The sequence below is a fragment of the Anopheles coluzzii genome, chromosome 3 (genome assembly GCF_943734685.1).
Source record: "Anopheles coluzzii chromosome 3, AcolN3, whole genome shotgun sequence".
Taxonomy (NCBI): domain Eukaryota; kingdom Metazoa; phylum Arthropoda; class Insecta; order Diptera; family Culicidae; genus Anopheles; species Anopheles coluzzii.
This window is the reverse complement of record NC_064671.1, coordinates 88,340,716-88,360,855: the sequence shown is the minus strand read 5'-3', so window position 1 is coordinate 88,360,855 and position 20,140 is coordinate 88,340,716. Positions and strand designations below refer to the sequence as shown.

The 20,140-nt window shown below is 45.1% G+C and overlaps 1 protein-coding gene across 2 annotated transcripts in view; it reads right to left on the bottom strand.

The window, feature by feature from the left end:
• Positions 1-18,995, bottom strand: part of LOC120957337 (longitudinals lacking protein, isoforms A/B/D/L) — a 40,915-nt gene extending 21,920 nt beyond the window's left edge. The window contains exons 1-2 of one of the 2 annotated variants that reach the window (XM_049608728.1): positions 16,237-17,612; positions 16,088-16,178 (exon numbers count right to left, since the gene is read on the bottom strand). The gene's annotated coding sequence lies outside the window, so the exon portion shown is untranslated. Of the gene's footprint in view, positions 1-16,087; positions 16,179-16,236; positions 17,613-17,714 lie in introns of those variants that run through there. The other variant, XM_049608729.1, reaches the window with a different exon arrangement.
• Positions 18,996-20,140: the final 1,145 nt, after the last annotated feature.

Here is a 20,140-nt window from a genome sequence, read left to right as displayed (position 1 = left end):
CGATGGTTTCGAGCGAACAAGCTGCTGTGTATCTATTACATTTCCTCATCGGTGAGTTGTCGCGTTAGGGAGGGCTTATTTTGGGCATAAGTAATGTAACTTCTGCATGACGTCTTTAGGAGGAACCAATTGAGTCACTAAAGTGTCTCATTACGAATAATTCTGCGTGTTCGTCGTCCACTTCAACTTGATGCAAACTTTACAGCAGTGCAGTCATACGCACTCCAATGGAGCTTATGCAAAGTAGCTCTCGGACAAATGTAGCGGAAAGACCGAGTCCACAACTCAAAACTGTGTCCTCAGTTTGTGCGTCCCAGCAGGTGCGCACGCTGGTGAGCGGTAGAAAATGGTTTGCTTTGGATTTTCCAAGGATTTATGTTTTGATGTTGTGTACTATTTTAGTGGACAGCTGGCTCGTGCGCACCGGAGCGGAAGGTCATTACTTCCAGCTGTGTGCCGATTTTCAACCATTAAGCACCCCGTGGTGGTGCTCTTTGCAGGCATGTGTGTTTGTGTGGTGCTGATTTGTGCCACCCGATGGTGGCAGGGGAATTAGGAATAAAATTGGCACGAAAGCTCAGTCATTCGACGCTTCGAGCATTAGAGGCGCCCTACCATGGGTCCCTTAAATCCCTATCCGTGCATCCGTTCGCCTGGCTCGTCCCTCGTCAACGCCCCGTGCCAGTCTACATTCTGAGTGGATGGTTTTTGTTTGAAGTCGTTCCTTTTTGTGCTCGCCTGACCAGCACACCATCGAAATCGCATGCAAAGCAAGATAGTGATTTCTGCCTTCCACCACCAACACCATCACCACCAATATTCTGCTGTTTAAAAATGGCTGGATAGCAATTTTTGCCCCCCTGCCCCCGTAAAGTGCACCCACACCGTTTTTGTCGGACCTTCTGCACGACAAATAAATTGCCAATTTTCGTGCCATTGCCGCGAGAACTCACAAGCTTCGCCGCGGAATGTGCATGTTACTATCACCCTCTGTTCTGCTCCCCCGCTGTAACTTGCAAGTCACCCACCCAGTTCGACGGTCCACGAGTGCACGCGGTGCACACCTTCTCCAAAAGTGGTCCACCGAGCGGTGTCGCGCCAGTGACCATTAGACCTTCGCCGTGCGCCGGCGAAATGGCGCTGACCAATGCCGGGTGCACCACCCGGGATTTGGCGAATGGTTCCTTTTTTCGTGAATTTTTTATGCCACAAACCTCAATTACCTTGGCTCGCTGAACACGGCCGGTAGCCCCTCATATCCCGCTCCCTCCCGCTGCGGGAGGCTAGCGCAAATATATGCGAGCTGGTGGACGGACACCACCGCCGTTGGTGCACGAGAGCACACTCCACGCTCGAAGGGAACGATGAATGCAGAATTAGCATGTTTTCTGCGATCCGGTGTGGCACGGTAGAGGTACGGAATCGCACACACGACGATGTCGTCGGTGGCAATCGATTAGGGAGCGGGAATGGGAACTGAATTGGAAATGGGAAGGAACGGCAAACATAATGCACCGATGGAATGATTCCAGTGCAAAAGACACAAATGGTAGGGTGAAGAAGCGAACTGTCTGTGACGCGCGCTTGGGTAATCATTGGAGTTGTCTTTGTGATTTATTTTCACGATACTGATGTAGACACAAGGTGGTGGTGGTCCACACTAAGCACACATTAGAATTGACAAAGTTATTATTTTAGCAGCAGTTGCATTATACTATTTGCTGGAAGAACAGGGAATTGGTAGTGATGTTATTTTGGTAAACAATGCTCCAGTTCATAGTTATTTGCCGATCGATGGAGATAAGATTTCCCACATTGGTTTTAAATAATTGGCAGATACTATTAGTTCGTTGCTGGATTTACAGTACATTGCGTTATCTTTTACTTATCACACTAAAATGCTTTGAAGTTAGGAATTCTGCGCAAAAGGTACTGCGAATTTCTGAAAGGTTCGCATGTACAGCAGCGACGAAGACTGAAGATCCAAGACAACAAAGAACTGGAAACTTCTGAGATTTACTCGGATCTAATCTCTGGTGTAATGTTTTTATACAAGGATTAAAGTTTTTCTTGAGAGGGTGGTTTGATCCTTTTTTGAAGTTCTTTTCTTATCTTCTTATTATTCTCCTTCTTCTTTTGTTTCTTGAAGATAACTACACATGCAAGACCATGTCCAAAGCAGTCGTGCTGTACAAACTCTTACTTCACCTTGTTTGCCACTTTACTGAAAGTTCTAGCTACGAAAATACGATCTTGGATGGGGTTTGAACTACGTCCGGGTTTCCCACACATCGGAACTATACGCATTCGACCACCCGAGTGTGTTCAGCTGATGAGTTGATTTTGCTATATTAATGTAAACCGTGTTGTTATATGTTTAACATGAATTGTAGTTGTTTTTTAATGTTCGATTTAGCTTAAACTCAACTTTCTTCAAACTTCAAGTGGTCTTGCACCTAGCAATCTGCACAAACTGTACCAATTATCTCTCACTCTTCTCAACCGACTTCCTCACCAATCTCTAATTAACCAAACGGCCATCCACCTCACGTTCCACCAGCTATCCTGCAGGATTGCTTTCAACGCAGTTAAAAGTGCCCGGAAATGTGCTAATTTGTTCGCATTGGAAAATAAATACATTACCAGCACGAAGGCAGCACAGCAAGCTACTCCGAAAACAATCATAATCCCATTTTCACATCATAATAGCAACTGTTGGGCAAAAAAAAAAGGACGCACAACTGGACGCGCACCAAACAACACAACACACGTTTGTCTTTTCTGTGTTGCCGACAAGTTGCATCCGTTTTCCCGCTGCCATTGTGTACCTGCCAGTGTGGACCAGCAAAAAGCCCTGCTAAGCCTTCTGCGCGTGTTGGCTAAACAATGGTGGCGCGGCAGGTACTGCCTGCGCATTCCGATGCTGCAGAAGGCGCAAATTGCAGTCTGTTGATCCTTTGGTTCTCGAGCCCGGCGGGTGGTAAAAGCCGGTACCATTTGGGTGCCGCCGCCGACCAGAAGGATTGAGCGGCAATTTGCTCTCCGTTTGATGCGCGTGTGTGTGTGTTCTTTGTGCTGAAAAGGAAAAGCTACCTTTCGAGCGCGCGTTAATCAACTCCACGTGAGAAGGATAATGGCGCGCATCGAGTCTCGATTGTCTCGATTGATGTTTGTACTTTTTTTTTACATTAAACTACTTTGCTCGCGTTTCCGGCCACGGTTCATTAACTCTCTTTGCAGTTCGATGCGATAGGAGATTGATAGCACGTTGTGATAGCATGGAGTTGATGCGTAGGTAGGAGGGCTGGCATATGCGTGCGGAACATATCAACGCAACGTGGTCGAACAAAAACGCAGGGACAACAGCAGCGGATAAAGGGCGAATTCTTCCCGTTTTAACCCTCCCCACCCAATACGCACCTTTGCCGGGCATTGGTAAATGAATAATCTTGCCTCTACGTGCAACGCAACGCGTTTCTGCCGGTCACAAATTACCTTCCCCTTCACAGGGGGCAATGCTTTATCTACCTTTTTTTTTTGACCGCGCAAACCCCCACGGGAGTACCTTGCAAATGGAGAAAGGAAGTGGAAACGCAACAAAAGGACGAACGAAAAAAAAAAACGAGCCTTGCGGTGCGCGCCATCTAATTCGTCGATTTCTCGATATCCTGATGGACAGCTCGGGCGAAATGGACAGTCAATTTTGGACCGTTAACCAACAGCTTTGAATCACCTTCCGCCCCTTATACTTTCCCCTACGGCCAGCTGGGCTATCTTTCATACCCCTCGTTCCCCATCGCCATTTCGTCCTGGGTGGAATTTTTCTGTGTATGTGTGTGCGAGGGTTTTTTTTTATATTTTTCTGGTGTCACGACACGCACAATTCGTTCGTCAACCAAAAAAAAAAGGGAGCTTCATCACCGCTGCTGCGTGGGTGCCCCTTGTCCATCCAGGATGGCGGCGTACATGCGTACGCTAAAACGTCAATATCTCGCAATTCGAGGTCCCTGGCCCCGGCCTGTGGTGCTGGCTGGGCATTATAGGGTGGGGGGCACTATGTGTTGACCACCCTCGGTGTGCCGTAAGCGAAACGCGCGGGGCCCGTTCAATTGATTTTATCATTTCATACCAAGCTTTTCCCCCTTTCTACTCCTGCGTTCCTCGATTGTGCGTGTGGTGAGTTCGACCGTAGTGTGATAGAAAATATCCGAAAGCAATTTTCATGCCAACTAGAGCCAAAACAAAACGCTTCGCAGTGGGAAAGAAAAAAAATGGAATGGAAAAAACGGCGCACTACTCAACCAGGGCGACAGAGAGAGAGAGTGAGCTGAGCCATTTCGAAATTAATGTCCGCTTTCGTTAATAATTTATTGCTTCATGCTATATCAGCATATAAAGGACACAGTACTGTGTATTGCGAGTTCGGTGTAGCGGAAGTTCAAATAGCGGTTTAGAAAGGTGGTTTGAATTTTTTGTTCGATCTTCTAAACCGAACTACACACCTGTAGATTGTATTTGTGGAATATTTTGCGATTATATCCATATAAGATGTATTTTTATTGCAAATTGATAACAGCAATATTAAAGTATTAAATCTAATTGAGGCTTTTGTTCGTCTTTGCAAAATATTCACAGGTTTGATGCTCAAGATAGCATGTTAATTCTCTCAGAATAGTATTGGACTTTTCCCTTTATCTGTTTGTTTCAAGTTTTTCAAGGTAAAATCCTGATAGTTGTCAGAGTTTCACGGATATGTTATCATCTTTTTTCTTCTTATTTGCTTATTTGCACCCCAGTGCAGAGGAAATTATGCAGAATTGAGGAGGCGAGAGCGAAATTATGAAGGAGGGAGGTTGAAGTCAAACAGATGATATTAAGAATTAAAGGATTCACAAGCTCTGATCTTGGGACCATTTTGAGTAAAGGCAGTGGAGGCCTAGCCCGGAGGCGACGAGCAGGAACGTTAAGGGGAATAGACGAGACATCAAGATCGGAGGAAAGGAGACCGGCTATGAATAAGGCCTGAGCGTGCAAGTATCGAGTCCTAATGTCAACCAAGCCTAATAGTCGGCAACGAGCTGAGTAAGAAGGCATTGGGCTATCGTATCCATGGAGAAACCTGTGGAGCGCAAGTTCTTTCCGAGTTCTTTCTTCTGGATACTTTCGAGTCTCTGCATTGCTTTGATGCCAGATGTTGTCCAGACTACGTATGCAACTACGACGAAGTTTATATATTCGCTGAACGAAAGCTCATCATCCAGCCAAACGCATAGATCTTTCGCAGTTGAGACCCTATTTAAGGTTGTTTCGCATAGAGTGTAGTCAAATTTAAGTTTACATACAACCAAAATATAATACATTACATTTAGAAGGGCAAAGAATTAGACCATTAAGCGAGCACCATAGGGAACCATAGGTATCTAACTAACTTTGATAATTTAAGACCTCATGTTTACTTAAAGTGCGCACTTCTTCTTCTTCTTCTTTGGCTCAACAACCGTTGCCGGTCAAGGCCTGCCTGTACCACTAGTGGGCTTTGGCTTTCAGTGACTAATTGATTTCCCCCCATAGCAGGATAGTCAATCCTACGTATGGCGGCACGGTCTATTTGGGGATCGAACCCATGACGGGCATGTTGTTAAGTCGTACGAGTTGACGACTGTACTACGAGACCGGCTGTGCGCACTAGTGATGGGTAAAATTAGCAAAAATCCGTAGTTATCTTCGATCCGACTTCAATTTTTTTGTAAGCGACTCCGCAAGGTAAGATATCCGCATTATACGGCATTGTCTGGTATCGTCCGGAGCCATCCGGAGTCGGGCAGAGCACAGTCGGAATCATCTGGGGTCGGAGTCAGAGTCGGAGTCGGGCGGAGTCGGTCAGTGTTGGTCATATTCTGAGTGTCGGTGTCATTTAGAAGATGGAGGGAGTCTGTCAGAGTCCGGGATATCATAGTCATATTCGAAAAAGGACTAAAAATAACCGGAGTCAGATCGGAGTCGTAGGTGCGCTTCAGAGAGCATATTTTATTCATAAGAATTGTATGATATTTTCTATGATTTTCGTTCTTGTTCACTCTTAATGTGTTAAAATGCATCTCCAAACACTTCCAACGCTGTAATTTCTGATAGTTTATCTTAAAAACTAAAAACTACCAATCAAGCAATACATGTGTTTTAGCCTCGTAGTACATTTGTTCTTAACAAGATTGGAATGGTTTCTATGTAAAGTTCTAACACCGAACCTACTAGAAGAATAGAAAAACATAGACAACTTCATTACACTATGACTAACGAAACAATAGTTTTCAAAGATCTCTTACTGCTCTTGTAGAGTAATAAAATTACCAGCGATGCCAACAATACAACAATGCAATATGAGAACTTAATTTCAATTATTCACACCGGGCTAATAAACTCCCTTCCCAGAGTTTACAACCCTTTCAACGTGTCAGGAGATTTAATAACAAAATTAAACTACGATACACATTACTCCATATCTTATTAAATAGCTTCTCCTTCACCTGTCTTCTAATACACACACACACACACACGCAGCTCACCATTTCTCCCTCCCACCCACTCAGAAAGTTCTATCTCAGACCGGATCTTGTCACTTGCCAGTAGATCGAAACAATTGATTGCCGAAAAATAGCTAACCCTCCTCCATGTCACAAGCCCCAAAACTGGGTGGAAGAATATTGGGAAATGGGAAAACAAGGACACGAATGCAAACGAATGGGACGTTGCGTTTCCTCACAATGTCCCAGCATCGAAGGAGTGAAGGGAGGTTAAAGTGGGGAAGGGAACATAATCACTATTAAATTACTATGGCCGCTCTTCGGACGGTTCTCTTCTTGCTCGTGTTTTCCCCCAGCGGTGTTCCAAACTGCTGCTGCGAATGGCAGCGCGTAACGCGCAGCCTTTCCGCAACGCAACTATTGAGCAATACTTTATTTATGCATCCTGTCCCTTTCGCTTGGGCCCTCTAGGCACGCACCGCGCATCTCATCCCATCAGGACACATGTGCGTTTTTTGGGGGAAAATCCCAAATAAATTATTGACCACGCGATTATTAAGGACCCTCGGTGCTCACGACGAACTCTACCGGTAGCGGTTCCGAAGGTGTACTATTGATTACAGTGCGGTGCCCTCCGCTGAGTGGTGTGGGCAAGAATGTGGGTGAGTTGGGGCAGTGGACAAGGCACGAGACCTGGCAGCAAATTTCGATTTTCGATGCTTCTAATCGTTTCGTGTCCGAAAAATCGAACACCAAGGTGTACTCTGAAGCGTCATTAGTGAAACGCGGCCGGAGGAAATGGGAAAGGATCGCACCGCAAGTAGTTGATGGTAATGATGGCCTTTTTAGCTGTTTGTGGGTGTGCGTTCGCCTCTCCACCCTTTTGGAGGAAAAGTGCGTTTATCTAGCCAAAAAAAACATGACGCAAATAATTCCCATTCAACACACCACACCATCGTCAGGCCACTTTGTGGCAATCTTTTTCTGGGAAATTCGACCGACCGCTTTGCCCCGCTCCACAGCGCGAGGTCATTAAAGTGCGTCCTTTTAATCCTTCCAATCAGCCATGCCATTCGCCCTTTCCCACCGAGGACAGGATAAAAGGCACAATGGCGCCGACTTCCTCCAGGTCCGTCCAGGTGGTCCCCGGTGCACAGTGGTGACCGCAAAATGGATTTATTTGCTCGCCGCGTTAGTCCGTTGCTAGTCCCTTTTTGTTCCTTTTTCTGATCCCCCCCTCTCCCTCCTCCCCCCTCGTGTGTCGTGTTGTTTACGAGCAAAAATAAAAACCCATCGAAAATTCATTCCGTCAGCACCTTCGTTCGTCCCCTTTTGATACACGATTTTTCGCCATTATTTTTATGTGCACCGCCACCGATGGGGGGTCGTCGGTGTTATCGCACTGTGCTAATCGATCGAACCGCGGAATGCTTTTCCTGCATCCGGTCCCCAAGGTATAGCCCTCCCTTTTTTTGCGCGCCCAAACGCGCGCTCAACCGGAAGTTGACCAAGGAGAGTGGACTGGAGCGTGTTCGCGCACCAAGCAGGGAAATGAAATTCGAACGAAATCAGTTTTCCAATCGGGTAGCAATTTGCTTGTGGTCATGATTTTGGTTCCGTTGTTTTTCTTTTTTTGTTTTGGTTTTGTTTCTTTCTTATCCACTTCCGTGTGGCTAAGCGGCGGACCAGAACCTGTACCGAAAAAGCCACGATAAATCCTAATGATCTAATGTTGTTTCCCTTTCAACAGTGCCACCTCGCCAACAAATGTGTTTCGTCGCGCGAGGGTGAGGGCGTTTTTTATTTATTAAATTAACATAAATTCTGAACGCACACAAACGAAACAGAAGCCTTGGAATTAGCCGCGATAGCGGAGTTGTGTGCTTGTATAGTTTGCAATGTTTTGATCCGAGCACTATGACAATCATAGGACTTGATCAGGAAATATGGGGGGGATTGAGTAGTATGAGAAGTATTCAATTTATCACATTAATTGTTTATTGTGTTGTCCTTTGCCACACGATCCAAGTGTAGTACATTGTTTCAATCATCACAAGATTATGCACGCGTAAGCCATTAAAAATTACGATATACACTTCTATGTTTTAGCGCATGAAGTCTTCTAGACTAAGCTATGATTTTCTTGAAGCAATTACAAAAAGCTCAACTATGCCCCTGCGAACAAAAAAACGATCGAGAACTTCGAAGTCTCGAAATTGATTTGCTTCAGATTCTTCAGATTTTAGCTCTTTTCTAAACAATTTTCGTTACAGTTTTCTTCTTATTTATACAATGCCTCTTCTTAGTTTCCTTTTTTTAAGGTTTACGATAGTCTCTTCTGTTTTTTTATTTGTTAGGTTAGATGTTAGTCCAGAAGGGGGAATTATGTGTTCGTAATAAATTAGTTTTCAGATGCTAAATAAATTAGTTATTGATGCTTTTCTTGAGACAGATTGTGAATTAAATTATAATAAAATGATACTATTAAGTATGCAATGCAATAAATTATAATAATTTGTCTACTAAACAGCAAGAGATTTCTTTAGGTATGGCTATCTGCTATTTACTAATAGTGCTATTTATGTGCTAATCTAAAACATAATAACCTAATTTTTTGTATAATCTACAACAACTTTTGACATAAATAATCAAATCATTAATTAATTAATTAATAGTGAATTTTGTGTATTTTCTTTTCAATTTTTTTATAAATGTACGCTAATTATCACATTTAATTTCATCCATCGAAAACTATTCATCTTAATTCCCTGATTCACTGCTTACTTCCCAATAGTAATTACACCTATTAGTTAATCACTTCATCAGCGCACTTTTGCCTTTTGCTGGTCGCGTAAAAAAACTTTATCGTGCAAATACTTCTTCGAGTCAAATGCCAACGTAACAAAAATGTCCTAAATACTTCCCATAATTCACTAACTCAGCTCACCTCACCCTCTGCCTAGATCCTGCTTGCCCGGCGAAAAGCACTTCCGGCAGTGACCCCACCGACACATTGCAAGCTCAGTCCACGCAACAAACACGCGCCCGAGGATATGAAGGTGTAAGCGAAAATATTAGCCTGATTACATTCGGCTTTTATTGCTTATTTCTCACCCTTGCTTCAACGGCGGTGGTTTTCCCCCGTCTATAATGAGAGTTCCTTTTCGGAACCTCCAAGCACACACGCACGCACACGCACATACATACCCCCCCCCCCCCCCCCCCCCCATCGCAGATAATCGTACGTCATACCAGCGCGCCCCCGTTGGTCAAAAAAGGAATGTCTTGAAAATCGCAATAAATGTGCCGATGATAAATGGAAGTAAAATCATTATCGAGGCAATCGGGCGACCCTCGGCGGGCCTTCCGGGAAATTTGCTCGCATTTTCACCGACGTCCAAACAATCGGTTTGTCGCCAGAAGGCTCCTCACGCAAAGGAACGGCGGAAGAAGTCGTCATTAGCCAAAAACAAAACAGAAAAACCATCCATTAGCAAGCGGTTCGGCCTGATTTATTCGGCAGCAAAGGACAGTCCCACGGCAAAGGGTTCGTTGCTTTGATTAAGTAGTTGGCCGTTTCGGGCACCAGCCTTCGTTGTGCGAATGTCAGCGCGTTTCGCTATCGAATGCGAAGGAGTGCTGAAGGTTTTCCTTGGTTGCTCGATTGCGAAAGCGTCCTGATGCGCTGGAATCCGACCGGCCGGTACTCCCTGCATAGTGATGAATTATTTATTTCACTTGCGCTTTTCCGGTTAGCACACTTTGCTGCCCCTTTCTTGACCATTTTCGTTCTTACCCCCAAAAACAAAGCAGCTCCTTACAAAGCTAGAGATAAAATTAGTTTCTCCGCGAAAACGATATGACTAATGAAGGCTTTCCAATGCTAACGTGGCTTACTTCCCGTTGCGTTGGTCACACATTTCCGTTCAATTGCATTAAATCGGCGGAGTGAATGTGTTGTGAAATAAATTGTCATTAGGCGCTCTTAGGCCGTTGTGTGTATCAAGGACGTACCTTAGCCGGTCGAGCGGAAGGTGGTCACTGGTACTACTCCGGAAAGCAATCAGTGACAATTTGTTGATTATTAATGAAATCCCTAATCGATAAAATCTACTCGGGGTGCTGTTTTTAGCGCACGGCTCCTTTTTTTTATTAAGGATATTAAAGAGATTTAGCGCAAGCGAATAAAACGCTCTCGGTTGGTGGGACTATGGCATCAAAAGGGCAACACTGTTTTCGTGTCAAAGGCGTACACTTTCGTGCAGCAGAATTGCACGGATTTTTGTTTTTTTTTTTTTTTTTTTTGAGTTCGTCGTTTATGATGGTAGCGTGTTACGTCGAAGCATGATTGCAAAACTTGCTCGAAAACACTCGACGCGATTTGGGTCTAATTTATATACTTTTATGTTCTTGTTCTCTTTTTTTTTTGCAAACCTGAACACATCCCTTTACATTCGCTTATCAGAGACGTCGTTTTAAGCGAAGTTTCATGCAGCACGCAAAACCAGCCCTCTTATCAGTGTGTTGGACAATAGTTTTTGTTTTTAAATCAATTCTATAAAGAACGAAACGGGTTGTGTTTTGTTTTTCGTTCGTCAAACAGCTTACTACTATCGGTTTGATTAAAGAAATCGGCGTCTCTACCGAATGGATTTGCATAATCAGGGCTTTGGGGCAATAGCAGGGAAAAAAGCAGTTCGAAAAAGAAATAATTATAATCCAACAATCAAATCCAAGTCACGAAAACAGCACCCGTCCCGGGGGGGAAGGTTAGTATTGTGCTAAATTGGATTAGTTTTTGCGCTGCTTCGCGCGGTGATGTTCAGATATTTTCTGTTTCTGCGACGTCCGGAAACAAAGAAATTCTTTCGTGAAAACGCTGCTGCACGAAATGTATGTCAAAAATAAATGTTATAATAATAATACGCTCTTCCTCATACCACCGCCCTTGCACTACACACACACACGATCATTTTTGGCAGTGTTCTTGATGGCACAAAAACCTGTCTCCCCCGGACAGTGGGCGACGTCAAAGCGCAAACCGTGATTGCTGTTTCGATCGGCAGGCGGAAACGCTCGAAAATCTTGCCTTCATCATTGCTACCCTCATGCTGCTGCTGCCTCGGACGGCAATGCATCCGGTGCTCCGAGCATAACTGTGGTGCTCGTGGTTCAGTTCAACCGCCGCTGATGGTTGAATAAGTGTGTGGATGTTTTAAGCAAAAACACCTCCACAACCTGCATGTGTTTTCGAAGGGGAGAACCAAAATTGTGTAGCAAAATTCCAAGATTGTGGATTTATGTGGGGGCTAAGTGTGTAGGAATATTCAATCAAAGACTTCTCAGAAGGATTTAAATTTACTTTTGCAGACTAGTTCAAGTCCAAGTGAACAACTGTGACCAACACCAAGTGTGATTTGATCCAAAGATTATTAGAAGTATAAACTAAAAATCTTTACGTCAACCCTTTTCTTTTCAGTACTTGCATTGATACATGCAATAAAATACTACTATTAGTAAGATTTGTGGTTTTAATTTAAGATATAATTAGAAATAACCAGATAAAATGAAACGAGATGAAATGAAATATATTGGAATGAAGAAAAGGATAAATACTATTAAAAATCAACCCAATCCTGGTCACGGCACCAGGTAATATATTGCGAGAAATGTACTCTTATGAGCAGTTTTAGCATTGCTCAACAGCCCAAAAACTAGTATCAGTATTTGTCGAACAGTATTCCAATAGAAATCTCATAGAGAAAACCACCAGAGTGGACGGCTGGAGTCTACTAAGACAAAAAGTCTAAGGATTTCACTGAAACACGCCAAAATGCAAATGTATTCCTTTTGCCGCTAATGCCCCACACCATCAATTGCAATCATGCGAATGTATGTGACCGTTCGGAAGGCTAAAGCTCCATCCCCACGGGCCGTAAATTCTCACCCGAAGTAACCCACCACCGGCTAAGGCTAATCAAATCAAGCTAATCTCGACGTACGATACTCCTCCGGCAATTCGCGCGGTACCTGTCGCGGTGCGGAGACGGACTGGAAAAGCTCGTAAAAATCAAAATCGCATAAATCGTCACTTCTGCTCACAAAGGGTGTATTGTTTCTATTTCATTTACCCCTGGTTCTCCCAACTCACGGGCGGTCGCTAAAAGCTACCACCACCACCTCCACGATCTAAGCCAATCGAAATCCGACCAGGAGGGAATCAAACATTAAATAAATCTACGGACATCCAGCGACGCCCGCGTACTTGCTGCTCACTTATCATTTGTAGCCACCTGGTTTGCTTTACTTGCTTTGCTTCCTTTTTTTTCCTCTTTTCACTGAAAGCTTAATTCCGGTGGCTAAAAGCCAATAAATAAGCTTTGCATTAGTCACTACCACAGTCTGCCACACAGTCCGCCAAACGGCGTCGGTTTGGCATTTCCCTTTCTGGTGCTCCCATTTTTCATACTTAACTCTCATTATCATTCCCAACCGGTTGGTGTGGTATGGTTGGCTCCAGTGGTCGAAAAACTGCGCGATGGATTCGTCCATCCATCTCGTGCACCATCGCCGTCGTAAATCGCGCACACTATGCGTTGCCTCCAAACCCCCAAACCCTACACGTGCTTCGTCCTACCTAATGTTTGGCTGTTTGTTTTGCCTACTGCCATCAAAGATTAGCTCGGAATCGGAACGCCGGCCACCCTTTCTTTACCTTCATTTCTCATACGGCTAGGGCGTGCTTCTGGTAGTTGGGTGGTTGGGTTTTTGTTTTTCAGGAAAATTCCTTCATGTCTCCACTCTCCACTCTCATTCGACGAATGCGAATAACACGGTGAGACGACGGTGCAAAAGCGGACACATAAAGTCGGACTGCCCAAATGAAAAATAGTAAAACAAACTTCCCGTTTTTCCCGTCCCGCGGCTGGCGGTTTGGTGTGTGTTTGTTTGTACACCCGCCCCTGGGTCCCGCTGAGACAGGAGACGATGGCCAAAGCGATGGCGATCGACACTAAATGAATCTTATGACTGTTTGATAGTTTTTGGCACGCAAATACGACGGACCCCCTGTGACACTGTGGCATCGTCTTAAGAAGAGCGGGTATTTTGTGAAGGGTTTGGCACACACATACACACGAAGAGGTCCCAAAAAGAGTCCCCACACACCAAGCAGCGGTGATAGAATGAGTTCAAAAAACAAAACAGTACTACGGGAGCTGGTTGGTTGCGCTTTGTGTTGGAAGGTGACGAAATAATGGACACTTTTAGCAAACACCTCCTGCTGGGAATGTTCACTAATGCTTATTTAGGGGAGCGCTCACGTGGCAAAGGAGGGCGTCATGTTGGCATGTTGCGACCAGGCCAATGGAGTAGAGCCGTAAAACCAAAGTTTATGTACTTCAGAATAGATCCACAAGTCTCCATCTCTGCTGTAAGACGAACTAATGCTCTCAAATTAAATTTACATCCAAAAAATAACCTCTTTTTTCTCTGTCTCTCCAAGCGCTTGTCTTCGGAGAGACTGTCGAATTAAAACAAATAAACAAGAAGCTGTGCTAAGCCCCCGTTTATACCTCTCCGTAAAATCGAAAAAAAACTATGCAATGCTGTTGTTGTTGTTTGCTATTTTTGAACATTTTTAAGATCTGGCGAACGAATATTTTGTAACAGGTAATCGTTAGCTATCATCATTCGCCCTCAAAACCGGCCACCACCACTAACGCTCATCAATATTTCAATAATTAATGCATCCACCCACTGCGCTCCGCCTCAAACCTCTTCGGCAGTCCGCGTTGGTCACGTGGCGACGGCCAGTGTTTGTGTTAGATTAGCATTTGACCTTGACAGTGATGCTTGTGTGGCTGCGATGTGATGATTACGACTGGGAACTGGATTCGTCAATTGAAAACATACCGGTACATACGGTACTATAAATAAACACAATTTGCGTGTGTAAGTTTAGAAATATTGGATAAGAGTTGTGCAGATATCCAGAATTTAATTGATCCCTGCAAGGTTGGCACAGTGGTGCAGTGTGATATGAGTGAATGGACATAATGAATTACTTGCAACTCCTCAACACGGTCACATCGAATCAGCCAAAGGGAGATATAATTATAAGTAATTCTGTTATTTTTATCGTTTTGTTACAAAGTTTTTAGTAAATTTACACAGTTTAAATGTTGGGAAAGTGCAACTATGTGTGTATGTACTAAATGATACAATCTTTAAAGTAATGTTTATAAAGCAATATTTTCTTGAGCTTATTAGTATGATCCCAACAATTAAGACTTGTAAGACTCAATCATATTCTTTGTAATGTAAGTTTCTTTTAATTTGAATATTTTATATTTTTAATACCTGTCAGTAAAAAAAAGATCTGTATGATAGATTAACATCTATAGTAGAATTTAAATTGGTTTTCGTATCATTTCATCGCAAATGCAAACATGAAGTAGAACAAAGATTCTGGCTTTTATTATAATATTTATCATAATTTTAAATTAAAAATGGGGATATTTATTATTATTATTATTTTTATTCAGGAGTAACGGTCCAAAAAGGCCGTATTGCTTAAGAGTAGAAAATACAAAGATATTTATTATTACAAAATATGAAATTTTTCCTCCATACATCCAAATAAGCCTACACGAAACGTCATTATCACTATTTCTGTAACAAATATCATTCAAGGTCAAATCGCTAACGATTTACGCCCCATCGATGCGCTCCCATAGTGCCTATGACGCATTGTTGCCCCGCTCTCCCATTGCTGTCCAGTCTGATGAACATGTTTTCCCCACAGTGTACAATTAGTTACTTCACAGTTTTTTGTTATTGTTTTTTCCAACATTTTTCCCCAAATGTTGCCTCGTTTCTTTATTTTCTTGCAGTTCTTGGCAGGTTTCGGGGGTGATTTTTCCTTCTCCATCGCCACCAGGGTATCGTCTGCTTCTTCTGCATTCCACTATCAACATCACAACACTTTTTAGCCCATCCTCATATCAGCCCTCTCCTCTCTGTCCCTCTCCCCTTTCACCCTTGACGGTGGGTTTCAAATCCAAATGATTTCTGCGTAAGACATGCGTAAGCCGGCGAGCGAATATGATTTGCTGCCTCTTCCATCTTCTCTACAATTTCTGTCTATCGCCCTCGCGCTCACGCACGCTCGCGGTCGCGCCTGCAAGCCCAGAAGGGTGAGAGAACAGCGATTGGGGCGGTTGTTTACGCATAATACGCACAAACACAGACGCGCACGTCCGTCTTACCTTCAACTCTTCATTTTAGACCTCCTGCCCAAGCAAGCAGACAGGGAGAAGAAAGAAGAGAAAAAAAACATCTGATACGGGCACAGCGAACAAACACCTCCCGAGATCGCTCGTTATTCTCGCTTTTCGAGTCGGCGAATTTTCAGAATTCGCCACCGAAACCACCCCACTCTACCCATCTCGTTCGCACCGGCACCACCCTTATCGTTCTTCCACACCGCCGCCTGTCTGTTTCCGCCGCTTTCGCCTCTTTCTCTTGTTTTCGTGGTCATTTTCGCTTTCAATTTAGCTTCTCACCTTCCGTTTTCAAACGCTTCTAGACCGCTCCCTTCGGCTATCGCTGTTGGTGCTGTTCCTTTTTTGCTCTCTTCTCTCTCTCTCTGTCTGTCTGAGGGTTGGGGGGCAGAAGGATAGATTATGTGTGCGTTTTGGAGAGACATACGCACTTTTGTTCGCTGCTCCGCGTCCGTGTCTGTCAGTTGTATTTTCCGTTTTTTTTTTGTTTGCGCTCGTCACATCGTCCTCCTCCCCTCGACTAGTGTTTGCTGTGATGCTCTCTTTTCGCTGACTTTACATACAAATACTCGAGCACAGTACAAAACCACGGTGGGGTGCAAAAAAAAAATGAACGAACTTGCGAGGGCCAGCGAACCACGAACTGAACGAAAGGAAAAAAAAAACACAACAACCACAAAACAACAACTCGCGACCATCGGAAGCGCTGCGCGCTGCGTTTGCGTTCACGATCATTCGTTAGAACCTCCCCAAACCATACCACCTACCCGCTTCATGCACCCTCCATGCCGCCATTAGTCGCGCGGGGTTGGTTATTTTGACTTTTTGCTGGCTTAAATTTCTTTCCCATCTCCCCCCCCGCAACATCATCCCCTTGCGTACGCAGTTTTTTTTTGCTCTTTCTCTTCATTAGCCTAGCAACGACACACACACACACACACCTTTCCCGTCCACCAACCACGTCCACTCCACGCATCTTTCTTGCACATAGTGAAACGCACTTTTTAATGCGTGAATCGAAAAGAAGAACACGTGGCCAAAAAGGAAGTTGTTGGGAGGCGAGGAAAGGAAGCCGAATAGCAAATTCATGTACTCGGCTGGTGTATGTGTATGTGTGCCTTGGTGTGTGTGTGTGTGTGCGTGTGTGTATGTAAAGGCAAAGAGTTAGCTTTTTTTCGGCCGGTGCTCGGGCAAGCTAACTAGATTCGTTTGCCATTCTACGAATGGGCTGTGTGTGTGCTTCTTTTACTTCCTACTTTTCCTGTACGCATTAGTTTTTTTTTTAATTTTTTGCTTGTCTCACACTAAACCTTCCTGTGCTGCTGGAGCCGTTGAACGAAAACGCACCCAGAATGGAGGGAAGTGGGAACACAAAAAAAAATTGGCGAAACATTCTTTGCCAGGTCGATGGCACCGGGGAAGTGGCGTAAATTCTGCCAAATTGGCAACAAAAATGGCGCTTGTGCGAAAATGGGCACTCTGCTGTTTGGGCTTTTCCTGGCTAGTGTGCCGAAACCGGAAGCGCAAGTTTTTGGCAACCAAATCCAGTGTTCTGAGCTCTGTTGGCGATCATCGCTGGTAGTGCCAATGAGTCAACACAAAATGCGGACCGGAACATGGTGCGTGCTCTCCCACCTTTTCCCGAACCTGTTTTCAAAGTTTGGAGCACACGGGTCGCTGGGTTTGGCGAATTTAAAACCTGTTCCTTTGACAAAGTTGTCCCACAAGCCCCCCAAGGGATTCTAGCTAGCGAGCGAGATATACCGCCTGGTAAGCAAATAAGAAATGCACTTATGTCGAACATGCATTGTAGCCTATTTTGAACATAAAGATTGCCGTTTGTTGCACTTCACAATTACACAAACTAGTCATTAATTGGACAGTTTTGCTACACGGAACATACTTACACGTTTGGGAAGTTCAGTGCGACTCGTGGGAGGTCACCATTTCCTTCGTCGTACGCCATGATAATCACGTTCCGCTGCTTCACCGCTGCTTGGTTGCGAATTACAGCCGAGAGGACTAGCACTAGAATTTGGCCACATTTCAAAACCGCAAACGCAAAGCCCCACGAGAAAGTTTCCTTTTTATCTCGAAATTTGGGTACACTTCACACCGCTACTTTAACACTTACAACAAGCATTCACTCGCTCACTCACTCTTCACTAGAGTCCTATCGCGGTGGGAAATGTTCGTTCCGGCATTATCCATGCCCATAGCGCCACATAGATGCTCATTTCGTGCCGGTTGGTGTGAAAACTGAAAAGGCTACCCTTAGACGCTTAGACCCTTAGGCCTCACTCACTAAGCACGATGGCGGCTGACAGCACTTTCGCGATGCAGTTGCGCGTTGCCTTGGTGACAGTTTCGATTGGTGCCTTCCAGCTGGACGCTTTTGCCAACTTTTGATCCACTGCTGATACATCTTCATTTATAGCAGCGAGCTTACCGTCCGGGTTGAGGTTAAGTGCTGTTGCACATTTTCTGCCGCGTTGGTGGAAAAGTGTAATTTCCCCAACCATAAAACACTCGCACACTGAAGTCACTTATTTACTTATTTACACTTATTATTACTGTCGCTCATCACTTTCATCTTTACTGCATTTTCGGTGCGAACAGTTCTTTGGTACACAGAAGGGACGAGATATGATGGACACCACCATCACCCCGGCTAACGGCGATTGGTGACCGTGAAAATGTACATTTTAATATCGAACGGCGGTGTCGTATGGAACACTGAACACAACACCACCCCGACTGCTACCGAAAACCCGAGCGATAGAGCGATGCGTGTTATCGGGAAAGAAGAAACACCGCGAGACTAAGTCGAAAAACAACCCCGTACAACTTGTAGTGCGCGCGCCCCTTACGTGTAGCGCCCAGGCAAAACCGCTCCCGATTGCGAGCAAACTGCGACTTGCGACGCGCAACCGGCACACGATGCGTATAACCTTGACCGAAACCTCGTTTTTGGGAGTTGAATTTTTAGATTTTCAAGAGCACCGGGGCGGCCTGCTGCTGCTGCTGTTTTAGCTGGATGATGGGCCTTCCGATGAGCGCACGCTTGTTGGAGCTGTGGTGGGAGGCAGCCCCAATCCAGACGAGGATGTGTGAGATGAGGCCTCACCTCCTCTCCTTTACACGCGTGGCTGCGTTCTAGCACTAGAGCGAGAGACAGAGAGAGAGAGAGCGCCCGCGCGAAGGAGTAATAGTAGAGGTGCGTGTGTGTTGTGTCGCGGGGGGGGGGGGGGGGGGGGCGATAGACAAAAAAATAGGAAAAAAACTACAACTGCGCGGGTCCCGCGTGTAGCGACTGTGTGTTCGTCCGTCTCAGGCGGCTGAGTCGGTGTGTAACATTGTGGCAAAGATTTTCAAGTTCTCGGTCACTGCCAAACGCACCCTTTGCTCCCCTTCCGCACTCCCACAGCGCAATCCGTCCGCTCTGCTGCGCGTTTGGCAAAACCCAAATCACCAAAACATGCGTACGCAAACGCCGGCCTGCGTGCCGGCGTAAACAAACACATTGAAAAGTGTTGCCCTTCCACCCCATCCATTCTAACCCATCCATACTGGTCGACACCTTCATCCATCTCCCCACCACAAGTGCGCCATTTTGCTACATTGCGAAAGCAAATTCTGTAATGAAGAGCGATGGGGGTTCGAAAATGTTGGTTTCGCTCGCGCGAATCGTGCGTTTTGTTTTTGCGTATACGCAGGCAACGACTACGCACATGACCGGGGAGATGCCGGTGGCACGCACATTTAGATCCTCTCGAGCTATATACGCACACTGTTGCGTTGTTATGTTTTTTTACATTGCGGTGCGTAAATATCTCCCATACGCACTATCTAACCAACACCAACGCAAGAGTCTTTCAAACGGCCCCCTTTTTTGCGTGATTGTACATTTGTATGTGTAGAATATATAAGGGGAGAACTGATGCTTGAGTATGCGTAACCTACGCACCTACCGGCGGACTGTCCTTGCACGCACACAAACTTCTTCCTTATCCCACCCCTTCTCCAATATCCGTAGTGTGAGGAGTCGGATTAAAACAAACAACAACCCTGAATACTCTTCCGCGTTCTCTCTGTACATCTTCTCCACCTCCCCCATTCAAGCTTACCCACTAGTCTCTTTGCGCGAATTCTAATGAGTTACTCTGGTGCTAGAGGCAGCTCACGCACAGCCCGACCGTTCGCCATGTGCAATCTGTCCCGGTGCCGGCACCGTTTCGCCCCGATTGAGATCCGATTACGCATCACAGGGACTCTCGTTGCTGACCTACCGCAACAACCCGGTCGATTACGGTCACTCTCGCAGATCGAGATCCT